This window comes from Dermacentor andersoni, chromosome 1 (assembly GCF_023375885.2).
Source record: "Dermacentor andersoni chromosome 1, qqDerAnde1_hic_scaffold, whole genome shotgun sequence".
NCBI classification, from domain to species: Eukaryota; Metazoa; Arthropoda; class Arachnida; order Ixodida; family Ixodidae; genus Dermacentor; species Dermacentor andersoni.
In genome coordinates this window covers 388,411,896-388,426,420 of record NC_092814.1, presented here as the reverse complement: position 1 = coordinate 388,426,420, position 14,525 = coordinate 388,411,896, and the positions used below count along the sequence as shown (strand labels likewise).

The window sequence follows — 14,525 nt, the reverse complement described above, 5'->3', positions numbered from 1 at the left end:
AACATAGCCATGTCCACTTTGAACGGACAGAAACAGAAATGAGCACACTTACCTGCCAGTGATATAGAAACACATGGTGGGTATGCTGCGAAAACTGCAGCATTTGTCTTCACTACTATCCTAATACAGCACTTTTCCGCTAAGGGTGGGTCAATATCTTAGCTGTGTTACAAGTGTCGGCGTATGAGCAGGGTACACTTCTAACGTATCAATGTAAATGTGGCTACTATTGTTGCCGCTCGCGATTTGTTGCATGCCCACGAGTGCAGACGAGAGAAATTGAAAGGCGCCTTTTTTGTTGTTGTTGACCACAACCATTATAAAGCCTACAAATAATAAAGCCAGGGCAAGTTTGGTCGTAGATTTTTTCTTTGTTCATAGAAGTGCGGAAAGTGATGAAAGGAATGAAATGGGACATTTGTTTAAGAATCTGTTTGGTGTGTGCAGACTATCGTATGTCTTGAAGAGTAATTCGCGTAGCATTCGACAGCATTCGACAGATGGTAAGCGCAATCAGCATTACTAGGCTTGGCATACATGTCGTTGCGGCAAGTTCGGGGTGCGATCATTGTGCGGGAGAGCAAAAAAAAAAATCGAATTTTGACGTCAAATTTCAAGGGTGTGATCATTACATGAGTGCGATCATTATGCAAGTAAATATGCGATCTATTCTTTCGGTTTTCCGCACCGCTCACCTGCAGCTCAACTTGCCCAACTGTCAGGTCGGTCACCACCAAATAACCATGCTTGGTCATCTCATCAATTCGTCAGGCATTTATCCCGACCTAGCTAAAGTTAGTACAGTGCGGAATTTCCCCTTGCTGACCTGTATCAAAGTTTTTCTAAGGTTTATTGGCCTATGCTCTTACTTCTGCTGGTTTGTGAGAAATTTCGCGCACGTTTCCTGTCCTCTGACTGACCTCCTCAAGAAAGATGTTGCTTTCTGCTCAGACTCTGAACGAGCTACTGCTTTCTTGGATCTCATCACACTACTCGCAACGCCTCAAGTTCTCGCAGATTTTGACACCTCTGCTCCCACAGAAATTCGCACTTATGCCAGTGGTTACGAAATCAGCACAATTTTAGCCCAGCACCAATGTGAACATGACCATGTTATTGCCTACGCCAGCCACAACCTCTCTCCAACCGAGTGCAATTACTCAACTACTGAGCGTGAGTGTCTCGTGCTCCTTCTGGCAGTGGGCAAGTTCCGACCTTGCTTATATGGTCAATCATTTACAGTTACCACCTATCACCATGCCCTCTGTTGGCTTTCTTCACTCAATGATCCCACCGGTTGTCTCATTCGCTGGGCCTTACACCTCCAGGAATACGCATACACTGTGGTCCACAAGTCGACACTGGGAGCCATGCACCAATTTGACAGCGTCCCTACCGAGTAGCGGCGACTGAAAGACGCGGTATCAATGACCAGGTGAACGATATGCTCAATTGCGGTGTCATCCAGCTTTCTAGTAGTCCCTGGGCATCACCAGTCGTCCTAGTTTAAAAAAGAAAGACGGCACCATACGATCTTGCGTCGATTATCGAAGGCTTAACAAGATTACCCGAAAGGATGTATGCCCGTTGCCACGTATTGACGACGCACTTGACTGTTTGCAAGGAGCGAAGTTTTTTTGCTCCTTAGATCTCCGCTCTGGCTACTGGCAGGTGCATGGCTGACGCTGACTGTTCTAAAACCGCGTTTGTAGCACCAGACGGCTTGCATGAATTCACTGTAATGCCGTTCAGTCTGTGCAACGCGCCCATCACATTTGAACGCATGATAGACGACATCCTATGCGGCCTGAAGTGGCATACTTGTCTCCGCTACCTCGATGACATTGTCGTCTTTTACCCTGATTTTCCGACCAATCTTTGCCGTTTACATCAAGTTTTGATCTGTCTCCGGAATGCTGGTCTCCAGCTTAACTTAAAAAAGTGCCGATTTGCAGCTCGAAAACTGACTATTTAGGCCACGTTGTCTCCCAAGAAGGCATTCTTCCTGATCCTGCTCAACTTCGCGCCGTATCCGAATTTCCGAAGCCCATTAACTTGAAAGCACTACGCAGCTTCATTGGCCTATGCTCCTATTTTCGACGTTTCGTTTGCAATTTCGCTACTGTGATCGCACCACTAAACCAACTTCTCCAAGGCGACAATGAACTTTCTGCTTGATTGGAAGCCTCTGATGATGCCTTTACCACTCTTCATCGCCTACTCACGTCTCCGCCAATCTTGCGCCATTTTGATCCAAGTGCACCTACAGAACTTCACACTGATGCCAGTGGTGCTGGCCTTGGTGCCATACTCGCACAACGTAAGAGCACTAATGCTGAATATGTGGTCGCTTATGCTAGTCGTGCCCTCATAAAACCTGAGGCCAATTACTCAGTAATAGAAAAAGAGTGCCTGGCTATCATATGGGCTCTTCAAAAATTTTGCCCATATCTCTACGGTCGACGCTTTGATACGGTGATGGATCATCATGCTCTTTGCTGGTTGTCTAACCTAAAAGACCCGTCGGGCCGCCTCGCTCGGTGGGCCCTCCGAATCCAGGAATATGATATCCATGTCGTCTATCACTCTGGACGCAAACACTCTGACGCCGATGCCCTCTCGCCCTTTCCAGTTACTTCAGACAGCAGTACTTCTACCTACAGACATGACATCTCACCACTTGACATCCTGGACATGGCCTCGGAGCAACGAAAAGACCCATGGATCGTCATGATATTCGATTTTTTGTCGAATCCTCCGGCAGCTTTGGCACCTCGAGCGTTACGCCGATAGGCGCAGCATTTCACAATCAGCGACGGACTTTTATACTGCCGCAACTACCACAATGACGGCCACCAATGGCTCTTAGTAGTGCCCCGCCAGCTCCGACAAGATTTATGATCCGCTTTTCACTCTGACCCGCAGTGTGGTCAAAGCGGAGTGTCAAAAACCTACACACGGCTTCGCCTTCGATATTATTGGTGAGGGAGGTACGCCTTCGTCCACAAATACGTACGCTCCTGCATTGCCTGCAAGCGACGCAAATGTGTCCCGCATCTCTCCGCCGCACCTCTCCAGCCATTTCCCTGCCCAGCCCAGCCATTTGGCCGTGTCGGCATTGATATACAGTCGAACCCGACTATATCGAACTCCGTTTACATAGAATTATTCTATATATCGAACAATTTCTGGACACGGTATAGTTACAATGAGTATATATAGCAAAAATTACGCTTACATAGAACAAGAAAAGCAGCGACTCCCGATATATTGAACGTCAAGCGGCAGAAAATGCCCCCGGAAGTTGGTTTTCCCTCGCGGTGGCGGGAAAACCCGGTGGCGCGGCTCCATCTAACCGCTCTCCCTACCGTGACCGCCCTACCTCGGACGAGCCACCGACACCCCCCTGCAAAAAATGATCCTGGCCCGCCCGCAGCGCTTGCTCAGACAGCCAATCAGAGGCTCTTGTGCGCTCGTCGTGCAAGATAGCGGAAGTGAGAGTTGGCTTGCTGCGTTTCTGGTTCATTGTGTGTGCGCCTTGTGGGCCTTCTCCCGCAGTGTTGCCGTGAGGAAGCGACAGAATTCGCCTTTCGTCGTGATGCTCGAAATCAAATAGGATCGAACGCGGTGAGAAGTCGGATGTCCCCGCAGCGTACAAGATTCCGAGGAGCACTCTCAGCATGATCTTGAAAAGGGAGATTATGGCTAAAGCGGCCCAACTTGTGACCTGGTGCCCCTGGCACCCGACGCATATGCATGGCCGTGTGCGAGTGGTTCATCCGAAATTGCTTCAGCCGTGCCGACTTTCGCGTGCTTGGTGATGACTAAATTCTGATGAATGCGACGAAGCCGCTGCCGATGTTGCCGAAGTTCGGAGCAAGCTGTCAGAATTTCCGGAAGCTGTTGACGAATCAACGGTGGACGAGTTTTTGAGCGCAAATGATGGTGTCGCGACCACAGGAGAGCCCGAAAACGAAGACTACATTGCCGACATCATACCGAGCACAAGTGAAAGTGGGCACACTGAGCAAAGCAACGACGGTCCTTGGCCCACGTCCTCCGAAGTGATTGGTGCACTCGCACTAGTCGGTGCTTCTGCGCGAATGCGGAAGGTTGCAGCCTCAGCTGCTCCGACACTTTAGACAATGTGGAAAAGTGCGTGCGTCGCAGGGAGCGAAATTGCCCAAGCAGAAGAAAATGCAGGACTACTTCGTGCGAAACTAAGCTAGTTTCACCAATAAAGTGATTTTATAAATGGTATGTGCTTTTATGACATCCAATTATTTAGCAGGCTTATATTGAATTATGCTCTATATCGAACTGATAGGCGTTTTTTTGCGAGTTCGATATAGCCGGGTTCGACTGTATACGACCTCTTCCATCTACTGGCGCTGGCAACCAATGCATTGTTGTCGCCGTAGATCATTTGGCATGATATGCTGAAACTGCTGCCTTGCCTGCCGCATCAGCAAAAGACGTTCCCTCGTTCATTCTAAACAACTTCGTTCTCCACCATGGCGCACCTCGTGAACTGTTGAGCGATTGGGGTCGCGTACTCCTCTCGGAAGTCCTGCAGACACTCCTATCTGAAACCAAGATGCCAAATTATTCACCGTACTACTACTGCTTATCATCCACAGACCAATGGCTTAACAGAACGATTTAACAGAACTCTTGGTGACATACTATCAATGTATGTTGCATCTGACCACTCCAACTGGGATCTTGTATTTCCATTCGTCACTTACGCATATAAGACTGCCTCTCGAGCCACTACCGGATTCTCACCATTTTTTTTTTCTATGGCCGCCATCTCTCCAGCACCATTGATACGGTTCTCCCATACTGGCCGGACCCTGCTGAATGCTTACCTGTTTATGCGGTCGCTTAGCACGCCGAGAAGTGCCGACAACTGGCCAGTTCTTTGACGTCTGCTCAACAGTGCCGCCAAAAAAAGCATCATGACCTCAGCCCTCCCCCTCACCTCTTCCCCATCGACTCACTCGTGTGGCTTTGGGCCCGCCTGTTGCTGCTCCTGGCCTTTCGTCCAAGCTCATGCCGAAGTACCACAGGCCGTACCGCGTGGTTGTGCAAACATCACCAGTTAATTATGTGGTCGAACCCGTATCGCCATCTCCCGATCTGCGTTATCGGGGGCGAGATACTGTGCACGGCAACCGGCTGAAGCAGTATTACGATCCCCTCACCTCTTCCTAGGTCACCAAGATAGCTACTCTTCAATTCCGGGGGTGATTGTGACGAAGAAGATCGGCATGCTAGAAAGCCCCGTTGCCATCGCGTGGCTCGTACCCAGTTCGCTCTCTGGCTGCGCCCTACCTGCTGGTGCTGAGTTTGTCGCTGCTGCTCTACAAGCCGAATAAACCCCCCTTACAGCTCCTTTACTTTAAGTAATGCTAGCTCGGCAGATTTGTTTTTTTGAAAGCCAGATTGGACATCATTTATAACATTATGCTTATCAAAAAAATTCTGCAGCCAGACATTTATTGCGCTTTGATATACTTTTAACAAAACAGGCAGAACTGATATTGGATGATAATTCGACATTTGTTTTGGGTTGCCTCCTTTAAAGATAGGACATACTAGAGCAATTTTCAAATTATCTGGCCGTAGTAAAGGATAGGTTAATAATATGGGCAAGAGGAGCTGATATTACGTTGGCTATGTACTTTATCGGTGCAGGTTTTACTCTGTCGTATCCAGCAGCACAGTTGTTCTTGATTTTGTTAATTTCGTCTATTTCATGATGACATGTGACAGGGTTTAGTAGAATGGTGTTGGGAATGCTGTAATGCTGTAAGTTCATCAAAGTTATGACCTACACGAAGTCAAATCTAGCTTCACTTGTACAAGTTCGGATGTGATTTATATGCTTGAATTTTGCTTCTGTAAGAAACAATATATCGGTGAAATGAGAGAATCAGTGAACATCAGATTAAATGGACATTGCGCGGACACAACTAAACAGCTTCCCAAAGCCATCACCGAGCATTTCAACCAAACAGGTCATAACTGTGGTGAACAAACTCTACATCTTACAGTCAAATTTCTGTTCTATACGAGAAAGAAAATACAGAGAATCATGCCTTATCCATAAGTTCAAGACATTGCAACCAATAGGCATAAATGTTTCAAAGAGAGCTTTAGAATCTATTCGCCATGCTAAATTTTAAGCTATAGGCAACAACACTTAGTTTGGTAGCTTAGATTTTTTTTCCTTATTTATTTATTCCATTTCAGTATTTTCTTAAAGGGACCCTGAAATGATTTTGACTATTTTCTACAAACGTACTGAGTCGTTAGAGTAGGTCCTTCTGATCATTAATTAATGCATCTAAGTGCTCTGCGTAAAGCATGTAATTTATTATAAGGCTTTAAAAATGCACATTGCTCCAGATCGCAGTACACTGCTCAGTGGAATTTTTAACCGCCCCTACCCATATGACATAAATCACCCATACGACGTCAGTGGGGCGAGCTATCTGATTGGCTGACCAGGGCGTGTGATCAATAATTTTTCCAACTTTATGGTAAACAAATGATGGTCGTAATAGTTGGAATGTTAGTTAATTTGTTTTCATAAAAAGAAAGTGACATAAAGAGAATGTGCAAGAACAATTTTTCAGTACACTTAAGCACTTCCGGCACACAGCAAGTGTCGTCTGCTTGTGTTACAATGTGCTCCGTCTTTGACGAGAGCTCCGCCGTCAGTGTCGGTCTCAGTCTTTTCGCGAACACCATGATTCGACTTTGTTGTGTTGTGGACTGCAAACGTAGTGACTGGCAAAATGTCAAGCTGTGACATCCTGCGCCTCTGCAAGGCAGCAGACGAGCTAATTGGCTGCAGTGCATCGGACTGCCTCTATCCGATCGGCGCCAGGATTTGTGCATTTGCGGCCGTCACTTTACACCGGAAGATTACTAACGCAATTGCGTTTCGTGAGTCCGGTGTTAGGGCAAACACAAGCGCAAGGGGACAGGGCCTGGCCGCTTGACTGTGCCATTTAGCAGTAGCGCAAATGTGAATGGTCTGCACGGTGCAGCCACCAGGTGGCACAGAGCTCAACTAAAGCAGTAACGAAATGTATTCTTTGCTGCTGGTGTAAACTTTTTGCAGGAGTGTAATCATCAAAACGTTGTTTTTGTAAATGTTTAAAATGTTTTACACTTGTTTAGAGCAATATTAGCACTTTGTTTGACTGGTTAAGCTCTGTGACAACAAGTGGCTGGACCGTGCAGACCGATCAGGCTGCTCACGTTACATCTACGATAAAGTTCCTTCACCAGTTTGAGTTTATGCATCCAGCCATCTGCCGAAACGCCGAGCTTGCCTGTGGTTACCGGAATACCAGACATGTTCGGCGCTTCGACCAAATGCTCGCAATGCATGCTGCTTTGATAGCTCTCGCTTGGGGTCGACTGCCAAGCAAGCTGGCAGAGAGTTTGGAGAGGCTTCGCGCGCGCGCTCCTAGAGAACCAGAAGTCGACGACACAGCGTGCTATCATGACGCAGAGCCAGTGAAGGTGGAGCTTAGCCCCGATCACTCGGCGAACAAGTTCAGGGGAAAATGCATGACTGGAGGAGGGTAACTTGTAATTGTCAATAGCTCTCTTAATATGAAACGTTTCAAACTAATTGTGGTGCGAATGATTAACTTTAGCTGTACCCTACACGTCTACAAAATTTGTTCGAACCATTTCAGGGGCCCTTTAAATTTTTTTTTTCACGAGCACTGGTTTCTGCTGCTCCTTTTATTATCTCTTTCAGAGACATGATAGCCCACGACCACCAGCGAAACAGGTAATAGAGGGCTGCTGTACACGCTGTTGACAGGCCGGCTGACACACGGCCGTTGGCACGTGATTGACAGATGGCCGTGTCACTGGCCTTGTGCACAGCACTCCTTTATTCTCAATTCTACACCCTCGCCGCTAACACACCTTCACTTGTTTCCACACCCACCCACCTTACGCCCTCTCCCCTTTATAAGAACCCCACCTATATATACTGTGGCAAGGAAAGCATAGGTCGCCTTGAAGAAGACAAGTCCACATGTCAAAACGTTGGCTCCCGCTTTCACCTTGTTGTTGTTTTGCTCATCGTTTTGAATTACCATCTCCTGACTTCCCCCTGTTTTTCCTATTTTTCTAATAGTTGCATGCCCCTATTTTGCGGGCATGGGTATCGCGGGCCCCAATTTGAGAACCACTGTGTTAAAGCATTGAAAGGTACTTCTATAGAACTTCCAGGGAGGACTGCATTTGATTCTTTTACCCATTACAGTCTATGCTCATTACAACGGACCCGCATACAACAGACTTGCGCATATAACGGACCATATTTCAGCATTAGTTTGTTCCACCTATTTTATTAATGCAAAGAAGTTAACTTTTAACAGACTGCGCTACAACGGACTACCGGCTTACAGCGGACGAAATTAGCGGCAATTTTTGCCGTGTCATACTTTTGCCGTGTCGACATGGGCTGACAACTGACTTGCGAGGGTCAGCTGACTATTGCGGCTCAATATTGCACGCGCGAGGTTGGGGCAGAAATGCGCCGTCTTCTTTCGCATACGAGGCACGGGGGGAGGCAAGAGAGAGGTGGGTTTCACTTCAGTGGCTGCTGCTTACAGCGCGGCCGCCGTATCTAGCGATCTCTGTTGTGGACAAAGTGCACCCAGTGCTGGTCGCTTTGTATGCGCAGTGCTTTCAACGTTTAGTTCGCATTGAAGCGAGAGACAGCACAAAAGTCAATACGCTCGCTGCTGCTACCGCGCTTATTTTGCTTAATTTGCTATCGCAATCGATGCTTCGCCTTTGGGGCGAAACTACGACTTTTTTGTTCGTTTTTTACTTTGGACGTTCATCACTCACTCTTCACAATAATGTTGTTAGACATTGTGACGAAAGTTTCAGAAGTGAGGCGTTTCAGGTATTAAGGACTTCGGATAAAACGGATGTTTTTTGTCGGAATATCAGGGTCCATTGTAATGAGAGTCGACTGTAGTATTTTGTTATGTCCATGTTTGTCGTAAGAAGTTTGAGCTGATATACCACATTTGCTAGCTAGCTTTGTAACCTGCTAGCAGTGAGAAAACAAATCTACTGTTTTTGCACATTTCCACTCATCATTTATCTTTGAACAAATTCCTTGCTTTTCATGTTGGCATCTTTCCCTACATGTGAATTTCTTGTTTTCTTAATTTTGTGCTCTCCCATGTAGTTTTTGGCTTTCCTTCTGCCATTCAAGGAGTGCTTTGCTAGCAAAAATGGCAGAAATGTGGCTGTTGGCTACACTTAGAATTGGCTTGTTGCTTGTTTTAATATCTGATCCAAAACAGCTGTGCTCACATGTGGCACTTTTGTTTGGGCATTTCCCGATCTCGGCTGCCAATATATCTGGAAACCATTAGGCACATTCCCGAGTTGAGGACATCTGGAGTTTAAGGTCGTCAGTGCCCTCATGCAAGCGCACACAAAGGAATGCCACTTGTACCTCCTGGTCACCGTTTTGTGCAGCATTTGTTTGTTCGTTTGGCCTTACATCAATCATCTTGAGTGGGGGGGGGGGGGAGAGTGCATGTAGCCAGTAGGCAGGGCTAGTTTCTATAGCCCTATTTTCAATGGGTGCCGCCGTATTACATAGGCAGTGGCACCATCTTAGAGCTGTCGGCATGCTGGCTTGGACGAGTGCTGCGTGTAGCAAGGAGGCATACACTCAATGGCAATTTTTGGTAATTTCTTTTGCACTCGCCCAGTCTATTGACATGGCACCTTCTACATGGCAAGCAGTCATGTGAGATGTACTAAAATGAAGTCTGCAGGGCTGGAGTTTCTGCTGGTGTTCAGGTGGACGGATCACTCAGCACAATGTGTGTGTGCATATTTAAGCCTACAATTAGCCTCAAAGATCAGTTGCGTATATTTCTAAAAAAATTAGTTTCAGAAGTGTTACAAGCTCACTGCTACATTCTTATTGTAACTTTAATTAAAGCTGTGGCTTAGCAGCAATGAGTAGCTAAGAAACATGTGATGATTGTAACAGCATGGGTACCATTCTGCTACAGAATGAAGTTCTACTGTTTGCTTCCTCAGGCATTCAAATTGTTATCTGCAGGTACATTCTGTGACTACCTCGTTTGTGAATGTGGTTGTCACCCACCAATAAAGTAGTTTTGGTTAGAAATGTATCGTACCGTTCAGTGTGAATCACACTTGTCGAGTGGTCGTGCAGCCAGTTTGGGAACTGCTAGCGTTCAAAGCAGAGGTAGATGCTGGGCCACTGACCTGTTTGTTCTGTATAGCGCATGGCCTGAGCATGCAGCATGACTATACGAAGCCCTATTGTGGAGTTTACGCTTTTTTCTTTTGCTAGGGAAGGTTATCAAATTGACCAATTGGTCAATTTAGACAAGAGTACATTACTCAGACTACAAACCCTAAGAGGATGAAAATCGCTTTCTTTTTTTCAGTCTTGTTTGTTCTGTCCTCTAAGACGCACTCAACCATGTTATGGAAATTGTGTCTTCACAAAAAATAACTATTGAATTCTTTTTATGCAATCCCCTTTGTTTTGTAGGGTAGAAAGGCAGTGCTACAGCACAGAGCTTATATGTATCGTACTGGTTTAGCAACTGCAGTGATTGCTGTGTTGAGCAGTGCCACTGACCTCATACAGGAGACTAATGTAGACATAGCTTAGTGATTTCAAGTCTACTAGACTTGATATGCTTGAGAGCAATGCCAGTGGCTGACGCAAGTATTTTATACTGAGGGGTGCTTAGATGTTTCGGGGTTGCATTGGGTTGTTTGTACATGGGTACTCTTATGTCTTAGTTCCCACGCCAAGCGATCAGATAGTGAGAAGATTTTCCAATTCTCACTGGCAATTCACAGGCACCGCTGCTGTTTGTCAAGTGGAAACCAGTATAGCCAAAGTATTTCAGAACACATACACACACCGCGGCTGATGATGCACATTGCTTGTTTATGCAGCGAACAGAAATTCCCGCATACTGTAGTTACTACTGCATTCAAAGGCTACACAGTGGTTCCTCGATGTATGAACTAACATCTTGTGAATTTCTTGAAAACGAGCTAAAATAACTCCATCGTTCTACGGCAAGCAACGGCAGCACATTCAAGCTGTTCCATGCTGACTCGCACAAGCCAGAGAGGAGGAAAGGCTCGTGGCACGTCCTTTCCTCCTTGCCCAGTGAAACGGTCTATAGCACAGCGTTCTTGGGAAGTGGTAGAATGAAACTTTGTCAAGAATACTAAGTACAATCCACTTATTTTTTTGTGCTCTTGCAGGACACATCGTTCGCAAGTCACCACTGTTCACGTCAATTCTGTCCAGAGACTGCAGAATCCAAGGAAGCCTAATGACATTTGCTGCCTTTGGTGGACCGTTCTTTGTTGTGAACACTGTGCAGGCTGTCAACAACAAAAGGGAAACACAGTCGAGTGAGATGAGATTAGCAGCCACAGGTTGTAGTTGATGATGCAAACGGGTGATCACCAGGAGAGGCCTTTGTCTCGTAGTGGACCTAGTAAATAGGCTAATGACAATGACAGGCTTTCACTTGTACGAGAGTGTAAGATGCATTGTACTTTACTATGCAGCAGCTGCAAAACGTGGCCTCTATAGCGGTTTGCATACAATGCAGAAGTTAGTAAGTGGTCCTTTATTTTCGTTAATATGCTGCATTCCCAGGACCAATGCTTGAAAAAAAAAAAAAAAAAAAAAACCAGAGCCTGTCTTGCCTACGAGGTTGTTGAAATACCCATTGTGGTTGCAGGTGTAACCCTTATCCAGTGCTTCTGTTTTTGCTACTTTAAAATATACCAGTGGTCATTCTGTGCACTTTTGTCTGTTTGACAAATGATATGTACTTATGCTTTTAGTTGAAATGATCTTTTTTTTTTTGTCACAAGCCTGTGATGTGAAATATCGGGTGAAGCCACCATTGACTCATTAAGTGGCATATTTTTTCACACTTATTTCAAGTCTCTTGCCTAAAGGTGAGAGGCATTTTTGACATACATCATGCAGCTATCACATGCCAGGAAAATGCTGTGTCAAGCTAGTGGGAACCAAACCCACAGATGTCCTCATTGTTTGTGTTGCTTCATTATTTGTGCTCTCATTTCATGCTCTTTATTTCACTGGGTACTTGTAATCTGGTTTCTGTGCTGTCATGACTTGAAGCATTGGGCTTCTACTGCTTGCTACGACATTGCTGCAACTCATAGTCTGTTGAATGACGGCAGTCTGTTGGCTAGTTTCAAGTGGCTAACTGTGCCAAGAGAAAAGAGTGGAGCAAAGGACAAAAATAAAGCAAGCATATTACTGCACTGTGCATGGCTTTATTTGTGCTTCTCATTGCATCCTCGCCTCGGTGCACAGTCAGTCACCAGCTGGCACAAAATTAGATCTTTTCTCCCCCCCCCTTTTTTTCTGCCGGTTTTCGTACAAAAAGTCTGCTACACTCAGGGCCAACGTCATCCACTGTCTCTCCATTCCAATGCCATGGTGCGTAAAGCACTCGTAAACCAGCAATGCAGTGGAAAAAAATTTAGTGATACAGGTGGAATACGTGTGGCGTCTAGCTTCTCAAGGTTGCGCAAATATGCTTTCTGATGAGCAGTCCACATAAAGCAGTAGGGACACTGGCCACTGTTGTCATTGAGCTCAGGATAGCATGCCTGGTTACGTTATTGCTTTCACAATTTCTATTTTCCTACTTAGGTGGTTGTCTGCATAGAACGGTGAGATGGCCACACATGCTTTCGTGCTGGTGCCCTTCATAATCTGGCATGAAAAGAAATTGTGGCAAGAAATAAAAGAGGTGCTCTGGCCAGCCACTCCTCTACATAATAGAATGAGAGACAGTGCCTATGACAAACACAAGTGTGCGTGACACAGCAAGTATTACTGAAGCTGTCAGTCATTAAACAATGCTGTGTCATTGCATGCATTGCTTGCCCATTATAATTTTATAATAGCACCCCTATCTCAGCTCTAGTGCACAAACAAGCAAGTAAACATGCTCTTAGGCATGAATTATATAATGCACAAGTCAAACCTCATCATAATGAAAGGGATTAGAACAAACTAATTCTAATTCCCCGACAAAGTTCCATAGAAACCCACAGAATAAAATGTCATTTTACTGAAGCAAACATATCCCATAAATGGAGGTAACAAACATTTCTTTAGTTCGTAGGGAAGCATTACTGATTATTTCGCATCGACTAGGCCGAAATGTGGCGGCACGTGATGCTGCTAGCAATTTCTCTGATGCAGCGGTTCAAAACAAAATCCTGTGAGCTGCCGGTTACCTGGCATCCAGCAAACCGGCTGTGAATATGCATAAGTGTTGATGACGGCATTAGAAACAGCGGTAGTCTGGGTCACCAAAGACAAAGCAGAAACCAATTGCGGGCCCTTCGGCGGTGCACTGCAAGTTTTTCATTGGTTTTGCAGTACTAGTAAATCATAGCAACACTCCCCAGGGTGACCGTGGGAGGGGAGCAATGTTTACAACAATGTCATAGATATAAACTAATTTCGGCTCCCTCTTCTATTACATTATAATAGTCAATTTTTACTTATTCTAAATAGAAATGGAAAGCACATCTTAAAATGGGATGCAACGTCTGTGTTAAGAGGTGCATAGTAAGATTTTCGTTTAAACATCAGAATGTTATTTAGTGTCAAAAGGATGTGGCTAAGGAGCACTGGCATGTCAATTGCTCATGAGCCAGGGTGATACTTTGTCATACTGCCATATCATTGCAGTTTCAGTAATGTACAGTGTATGCATGGCTGTAAGCATTTTCAGCTTTTGTTTTTTACTACTTTTCCAACTTGTTTTATTTTTCTTCCTGAATGCATTTTTGTCCTTCAAATAAAAAAATGCTTTCCTTTCATCAGTGATCATTTCTTTCAAATGGCATTTTGTTTGTTCTTTTCCTTTGGAAATGTGGAGGCAAATACATATTCACAGAAAAGGTTACTTATTCTTTCAGCAACCTTGCCAGTATTTATAGCTGGGATTATAGGCCATGGCATCTGTTTTTATCACTTAGTGTAAAATTGCTGTAAACATATATGCTGTACAGGATACTGGGGTTGATCTGACCCATTTATGAGGCCTATGCACTGCAGTGTAAAATGTAGCAACATGCATTTCTAAGAGCAAAAAACGTAATTACCATGGTTAGGAAAAGGTGTTTTGACATTTACTAGGCATTTCCATTAGATGCTCACCGAGTGAAATAAAAGGTTGTGTATTCCTACGTAGCCATAACCATAAATAAGGCGGTATCTTAATTGCTGAATGCACTTGTGTTTTATGTTGCACATTAACATAAATGACTGCCATTTGTGCACAAAATCTCTTCTATTCTCAGTGCACCTTCTAGCCAATGAGGGCTCCTGATTCGAGTCAGTTTCATAATAGCGTAATGGCCACCATAGAGCTTCCGCAGATGCACCG

At 45.2% G+C, this 14,525-nt stretch overlaps 1 protein-coding gene across 2 annotated transcripts in view; it reads left to right on the top strand.

Annotated features, from left to right (window-relative positions):
• Positions 1 to 13,956, top strand: part of O-fut1 (O-fucosyltransferase 1) — a 167,604-nt gene extending 153,648 nt beyond the window's left edge. For both annotated transcript variants that reach the window (XM_050168402.3, XM_050168400.3), the window contains exon 9: positions 11,335 to 13,956. The gene's annotated coding sequence lies outside the window, so the exon portion shown is untranslated. The remainder of the gene's footprint in view (positions 1 to 11,334) is intronic.
• The last annotated feature ends 569 nt before the right edge of the window (positions 13,957 to 14,525 follow it).